We start from the raw sequence: 7,729 nt of genomic DNA on the forward strand, positions 1-7,729 counted from the left end.
GGCCCCGAGGGCGCCATGGGGTGGGGTGGGCAGGCCTCAGCTGGGACAGCATGACAGTCACGGGATGATGCAAGCCTGGTCCAGGGGCTAGAAGACGTGGGTCCCGGGCCCGGCTCGGCCAGCCCCGGTGAGTCACTCTTCTGGGCCAATCGCCCAGATATGGAGTCAGCATCTTGGACTTGACCTTGCCTGCACATGAGCATCACCTGGGGAGCTTTAAAAAGACAACTATCCAGCTACCCTCAGAGACTGTGATTCCACAGATCAGGGCCAACGCTCGGGCCTCCGTGGTTTTCAGAGGCTTTTATAATTTTATAAGGACTTTGATGCACAGGCAGATTCGGGTGCCACTGGTCTAGATCATTCCAGGACACATTTCTGCTCTCTCGATAGCCACCCAGTGAGCACTGCAGTGTCCTCTTTGTCCTGGGTGTTCGAACCATGCCCATGGTTGACCTCAGACCTCTGGGAGGAACGTGTCTGAGGCCTCTGCCACAATTCTAGCAGCCACTCAACCCCCAGCAATTCCTGGGGGGTCCAAACCCACTTCTCAAGGGGTGGCTCCCCTTCTGGGTGCTAAGAGCTGGTGGCACTGGGAAGGTTAGTAAGCAGAAGGCTGCCTGGAAGCGTCGCCTAACCTTGCCCAAAAGGTGGAGCTCCCAGGCCCGAGAGGCCTCGTCCTGAAGAGGGTCCCTGTGCTCAGCCTTGGACATTGCTCTCACTTGGAATCCCCTACACCAGGAGGTGCCCTCCCAGCCGCACAGACCAAGGTAGCTAACCCTCAAAACCCTCGGGTCTGGCTCTTGGGAGAGCCCTGATCCAGGTCCTCCATTCCCCTTTGCCTTTGTCCTTCTGACACCAGGGGCCTTAGCGTGGCTGGACTGGTGGAGTGACCACAGCAATGCCAGGGAGCCAGCAGAGAAGACCTCTGGCTTCCCCACAGCTCTTGGCAGGACTCAGGGTGGCCTCGTGGCTGGCGTGCTGGGACCAGGCTGCTGGGGATTTGTCCAGCCCTAGCGTCGGGCTACACAGCAGGGGGCAAGGTGAGTGGCCCCTTGGGGGCCTGAGCACATTCCGGTTCCCAGGAGTCCGGTGGAATTGTGCAGCAAATCAGCCATCCAGTGAAGCACCAAAGGCTCACTCCCGCTTCATCATCAGTGCAGGGGAGGCTGCTTAACAGAATAGAAAGAAAGCCTCACCTGTCTCCCACATCCCTCTCTGCGGATCCTGAGCCACATAAGGAACATCCAGGGAGGTGGCCATGGCGTGGTCTTTCTCTACAAAGCCAGTGTGTCTTGCCTGAAGGGACTTACGGTAGCCATTGGCTTGCCCTGCTCATCTTGCTGGCATAGCGGCTTCATGCCACTTTCTCAATCCCAGGACCCTGGGATCATGACCCGAGCCAAAGGCAGATGCTCAACTGACTGAGCCACCCAGGTGCCCTTTTTTTTTTTTTTTAAGATTTTTTGATTTGAGAGAGAGAGAGAACAAGAGAGACAGAGAGACTCGTGCCACCTTCACCTGCTCTGTGCTGCACAATGCCAGGGAGGCTCAGATTTGGTGCACAATCCTGGTGCCATGAGCCACATCTATATCTTGACCTTGGCTCTGTGGTGTGATATGAGAAGGCTGGAGTAGGCCCATGGCCCCAAATAACTCAACCGTCTGCCCATCATGGCACCAAAGTCTACCTTGATTGTCCCCCTGTCTGGTGTCTACATCTTGCCAATTTCTGGAAAGGATTTGAAAAGCCATGTCATGAATGGTAGTGTTAGCCATCAAACTATTAAGAGAAAGAAGGAGACCAAGGGGCTAGTATGGAGGAAGGCTAGGGTGAATGAGGGTGAGCAATAGGAAGAACGATTGTACCAGAAAACCAAACATAATGTATCCCTGCAGTCTGCTGCAAAACTTGGCCCTGAGCATCCCAAGAGATGGCATAAAAGTAGGAACTAGGTTATATCACAAAGCCCTTAGTTGTCTGCAAGAGAAAATACATCGGATGGTGCAGAAAGGCCAACATTTTCAGCTTGGAAAGAATAAGAACATTTTATTTTAAAGATCTTTGTATAAATATCAGTGAACAAGAAAGTAGTATCTCTGAGTCATTTCACCAAAATGACCCAGTCTAAAAAGAACAATAAATTATCATGTTGTGGTGATATTTCTATGGGAAACTAAAGCGATACATTCTGGGGGCGCCTGGGTGGCTCAGTGGGTTAAGCATCTGCCTTCGGCCCAGGTCATGATCCCAGGATCCTGGGATCGAGTCCCACATTGGGCTCCCTGCTCAGCGGGGAGCCTGCTTCTCTCTCTCCCTCTGTGTGTTCTCTCTCTCAAATAAATAAATAAATCTTTAAAAAAAAAATAGAGTAATACCTTCCAGGCTTGTAGTTTGTAGTGACTGGGCTGGATTTTTATCACTATGAATATATATTTATGGCTTCTATGGGGTCTGACCAAGGATGGTGATCTGGGTTTCCAATTGCATACCCCATCCCCCACCAGGGAAGGAACAGGGGGTGTGGGTTGGCAGAGAAAAGGAGAGCGTGGTTGAGGGGTCAGAGTTGAGGAGCCAGGTTCTGCTCCAGCCGGGGACAAGCCATCCGTAGTCTACCAGACCAGCAATACGGACCCACACCCATGGGTCTCCCGGGGCCGCACTGCAGCATCTGATGCTCTTCTCCCTTGGGCTTCTCAGCTGCACCTGCTCTTTCTTCACCTCCTTCACTGGTTACTTCTGCCCAAAATGCTTTCCTGAGCCTCCCCTCTCATCCCGGGGAGACCTCCCACTGTGGGGGCCTCTCTTCTCACTGCCCGTGTACCAGGAGGCCCCACCAGCAGCCCCAACTCACTGTCCCCTCACCCCCATCCTCGCCCTGCCCTGTATGCCCTGTCTGTCAAGACCACCACTGCCAGTGGCTCAGAACCTCCACGCCCCCTCACAGCCGCTCTCCAGTTAAGTGCCTCGCTGGCCGATCTGCCTCTGATTTTCTTGCCTGTTCTTCCTTCTTTGCACCTGCGTCCTACTTCAGGTCCTTGCTTCCTCTGATGGGACCCCACGTGGTTTTCCTGGGTCTGTTCTGTCCTCCAATGAATCAGACGTGGTTCTGCCAAGAAGATCTCCCCATCTCACGCCTCGCACTGGCCACTGCTACATTTAAAAACAAAACAGGGGCACCTGGGCGGCACAGGCAGTTAAGCGGCCGACTCTTGATTTCGGCTCAGGTTGTGATCTCAGGGTCGTGGGATCGAGTCCCACGCCAGGCTCTGAGTCCAGTGGGGAGTCTGCTTGTCCCTCTCCCTCTGCTCCGCCCCCTGCTCGCACTCTCTCTCTCTCTCTAAAATAAATAAATAAAATCTTTAAAAACAAAACAAAGTTCTCAATTGTTCTTATTTTAGGTTGGGTCCTCTGGGAGCAGATTTAAATGGGAGAACCGCATGCAGAAGGTCAACCGGGGAGTGCTTTCGAGAAACAGACCTGTAAGGAAGCGAGGAGCACCTTTCTTCTCTCCTCCACTTCTTAGAGTTCTCTCCATCTCTACTGGGCAGAAAACACGCCTCCTAAAGAGACCTTCATTTCCTAATCCCCAAAACCTGTGAATATTACCTTCGATGGCAAAAGGACGTAATCGAGAATCTTGAGGAAGCACAGCCTACCAGCATCTTGATTAGGGACTTCTAGCCCCAAGGTTGTTAGTGATGTGTTACGGCAGCCCCAAGAAACTGTTATATCACCTTTCAAAATCCTTCCCCGACCTCACCTTCTCCGTGAAGCCTGCTCTGATTACCTCTGACAGAAACTATAGTTCCCTTTACTGACCCCCTTTGCTCTTTGCTTATCCCTCTTCAGGAGATCTTGCATCATCTGTTTTGTAACATGGTTGTAAGTGTGGGCGTCTGGATTTTAAAATCTCTAAGTGCAAGCAGCAAACTTTACATACCAAAGTATTTAATTAATTCGCATATTAAGTACTTAGCATAAGCCAAGCTCTGTTCCAGAGGCATAAGCCCTGCATTTGGAACATACATATTTTTGCAAATTTTTTTTTTATTTTGTCGATAGTTCTTTCACTGGGTCAATAAATACATGCTGAACACTTCCTCTGTGCCAGACACTGTTTTGGGGATACAATAGTAAAAAAATAGATGCCCCTCATCCATGACATCCCCCCAAGAGTCCCTGTCCTCATAGAGACAGAAAATAAACAAATTCATATGCATTTTTTTATTTAATAAAAGAAATGACGAATGTCACGAAGAATCTCAGAAGTGATGTATGAATGCCTCTGAATGCTCGTTGTGAAAGGAAATAGAGAAGTAGAGTAAGAAGTAAAAGCACACTTAGCCTCCAACCCCACTCTGCTCCCAGAAGTAGCCATCCGCACCTCAGCGAGTCCTTCCTGTCTTTCTTCTATGCATTTCTATACACCATATAAACCCGTATATGGTTATTTTTGCATAAATGGAAAAGTACTTTATGTATATTGCATGTATATTGTATAGAGTAAATGTCTGCTCTAAATGCAGTGCATGTCGGATGAGCAAACTTCTCAGAAGGCCCACCTAACGCTGAACCTCAGAGCCAGGTCCAAGTTTGGCACCTGGTCCTTCCGGCCCCCCTGGTAATGGTCACATGCTTTGGTGAGCCCCCCACCACCTGGGGACAAAGAAGGGGTATGAACAAGGTGCCGTTTGTCAGCCACCTGGGGAAGGTTTGGGGGACTCCTCCCCAGGACCCCCAGAGTTCAATGCATAGACAGTCTTTGTGGCCCCAGCCCCAGTACTCCAACCAGCAATACTCCCTGGAGAAACAGAAGGCCCCTTACTGTTCAGATCCTTGCTACCGCACCCATCATAAGACGCAAAGGCCCTGAGAAATCACTGAGTTGGAAGGAACACTCCAAAAAAGCATTTCTCTGCCTCCAGGAAGCCCTATGTCTAAGTCATGGACAATAGCTGGGTGTTTTCCAGCTTTTAAAGCTATTTGAGGAAATTGGAACATGTCTGATCCCATCCTGGACCACATTTCAAAATACATTTTTGCAGACAAATTAACTTCCTAGCTGTGTCACCTGACTCACTCCTAAACCACACTGTCTCCTTCCATTGACTGCATGCCCCCCAGCAAGGGATTCTGCCTTCTCGTCATTACCGAAAAATTTTCATCCTTGGTTCCAGCTCATTCCTCTTCTAGGACTTACGTATACCAAATGTTTGCCATTGCAATTTTGAAAGGAGAAATGCAAGTCACTCTTAAAATATATATGAAATATTCGTTAATTTTTGTTCGATGTTTATCTTTACATGTTTCCAACATTTTCCCCTCTTTTTCTTACGTGAATTGGTGCTCTGTAACCCAGCTGATGGGCCCCTGAGTCAGTGTCACTGTTTCTAATTACTGAACATCTAGAAGTAGTTCCAGACAACTGCTCAGCATTATGTTCCTACCACCAAAACCTGAGGGACAGAATTCTTGGTTACAAACGCCGGAGTTAAGGCTTGAGAGACAACATCCATTATAACCTCCTGTTTTCACTCACTCATAACTGTCCCAAAATGGTCCTATTGCTCCACATCACTCCATGCTCTGTTTCCACCCCGGGGATGAAATTGCTCGGGAAATCTGAACAAAAGTGGTTTAGCCAGTTTGGAACCGGGCAACTTGGGGGAAGAATATCCTTCTTTTCAGTTGAAAAACAAATAAAATGTCTCTCTGGCTGTGGACAACCCCAAAACAGCTGTCCCCTTACAACACCAGCCCTGTCATGTGGGTGGTCAGCCTTTTCCAAGGGAGGAAATGTCTGTGAGGGGAGCTGAAATCCAGAATTTCCAAAAAGAAATCATAGGCAGTGCAAGTACGGATTTGTGCTCTCTGGGCTACAGTGGGGTGGGGAGGGGGGAGCGGTGGGAGAGATTTATATTATCTGCAGACTGCAGGGGGTCTTCTTTCCCTGGGATTAGCTGCCTTCTGTGCCCTAGACTCAGTGGTGAATGGCGTGTGAATTAGGTCAAGGCGTTCCTGAGTTTGGGTTTGGGTTCTTTCGCTTACTATCCATGTGACCTTGAATTAGTTATAGAACTTCCCTGGGGCGCCTGGGTGGCTCAGTTGGTTAAGCAACTGCCTTCCGCTCAGGTCATGATCCTGGAGTCTCGGGATCGAGTCCCGCCTCGGGCTCCCTGCTCAGCGGGGAGTCTGCTTCTCCCTCTGACCCTCCCCCCTCTCATGTGCTCTCTCTCTCTCTCTCTCTCTCTCTCATTCTCTGTCTCAAATAAATAAATAAAATCTTAAAAAAAAAAAAACTTCCCTGAGCTTTGAGAGCCTCATCACAAAAAGGGGGTTCGTGGTGGTCCTCACATCACAGAAGTGCACCGAGGACGAAATGAGGTGATGTACACAGGCCCCTCGGCCCCGTGTCTGGCACCCCATATGGGTGGCCTGGGAGTGGAGGGGGCTAGCAATAGAGAAATCCGCACAAGTGACCACATATTGAACTTGCCGGCTGTGTTGACAGCTTGCTTTTTCACCTCCCCACACCTCTTCGGGGGACCATGCCTCAGTTTCCTTTTTGTTTTGGGAAACCACCGCCTCACTGTCTCAGCCCATGTGATTCAGGGGTCGCCGCTCCTGGCATCAGCCCCACAGGTGTATCCGGAACTCAGTTCCAACAGATTAGAAGTTGTGAGAACCAGGCTTTCCCCGGAAATCCGGTGGGGAGAGAAACGCTTCTCTTTCCGCTGTGAGCACCCGCTGGCAGGGATTCCCATGCAGAGCTCCCAGTAGTCATCTTCGGTCGCCCTTGCCAAGAGTGGCTCTAACAAGGAGAAAGGCAGGCCCTGGAGACGGCGTGGGGAGTCCAGGAGGCATCGTCCGGGTGCCTGGGGCCCTGCCTTCAGACTCTCTGTCTTGTGGGGCAATACATTCCCCTTTTTGCTCAAGTTGGTTTGTACTGGGTCTTCTGCTGTTGACAGTGGTCCTCTTTGGAGCACGAGCTCAAGGCTGAAAGCATCCAGCAGTGAGGCAGAATTCTTCGCGAGGTGCTTGGTGGATGCCCGCTCTCTGCCCCAATTCGCTGGTGGCTCTGGGCAAGCCCTTTTGCCCGCTGGGCTCTCAGCAGTAAAGTTCTCAACAATACAACCAGGCCACTGTGAGAGACGGACACTGACGATCCAATATCATGGGCATCTGCAATTTGAGAGCGTTAGAGCACGGAGGGGTCAGAGTCTGCCTTTCTGTCTGGGGTAACCGAGGAGAAATTAAGAGCTTGTCTCTACAGTCAGGCGGACTCTAGGGACTGGTTTTTAATTCTGGCTGCACTACTTGCTGGTCCTACACGGTCACACATCTGGTGTGACCATGGGCAAGTTACTCAACCTCTCTGAGCCACATTCTCTTCAACTGTAACAGGAAGCTATTCAGGTTGCCTAGGGAAAGGCATTGTTTTACTCGGTGCCTAATCTCCCATTTCCATCTCAAACTAAAGACACAAGACTTCTGCTACTTCACTGGAAATAGGAATCCTGGGAGAGACCATTCGGCCCCCTTTTCCACCCGGTCACTTGCTTCTCCTCGTGGAAAGGAAGATGACGAGTCTGATTGGTGAGAATGGGAAGAGCAGACATTCAGTCACATTTCCCCCTCGAGGGGGGCGGATCCAAAAGGCGGATCAGTGAAGGCCCGAGGGCGTGTTCAAGTGCAGTGAGCCATGCGCTCCTGGGGTCCACAGGA

The sequence above is a fragment of the Callorhinus ursinus genome, unplaced genomic scaffold (genome assembly GCF_003265705.2).
Source record: "Callorhinus ursinus isolate GAN/ISIS: 27379988/994484 unplaced genomic scaffold, GSC_fseal_2.0 scaffold54, whole genome shotgun sequence".
Taxonomy (NCBI): domain Eukaryota; kingdom Metazoa; phylum Chordata; class Mammalia; order Carnivora; family Otariidae; genus Callorhinus; species Callorhinus ursinus.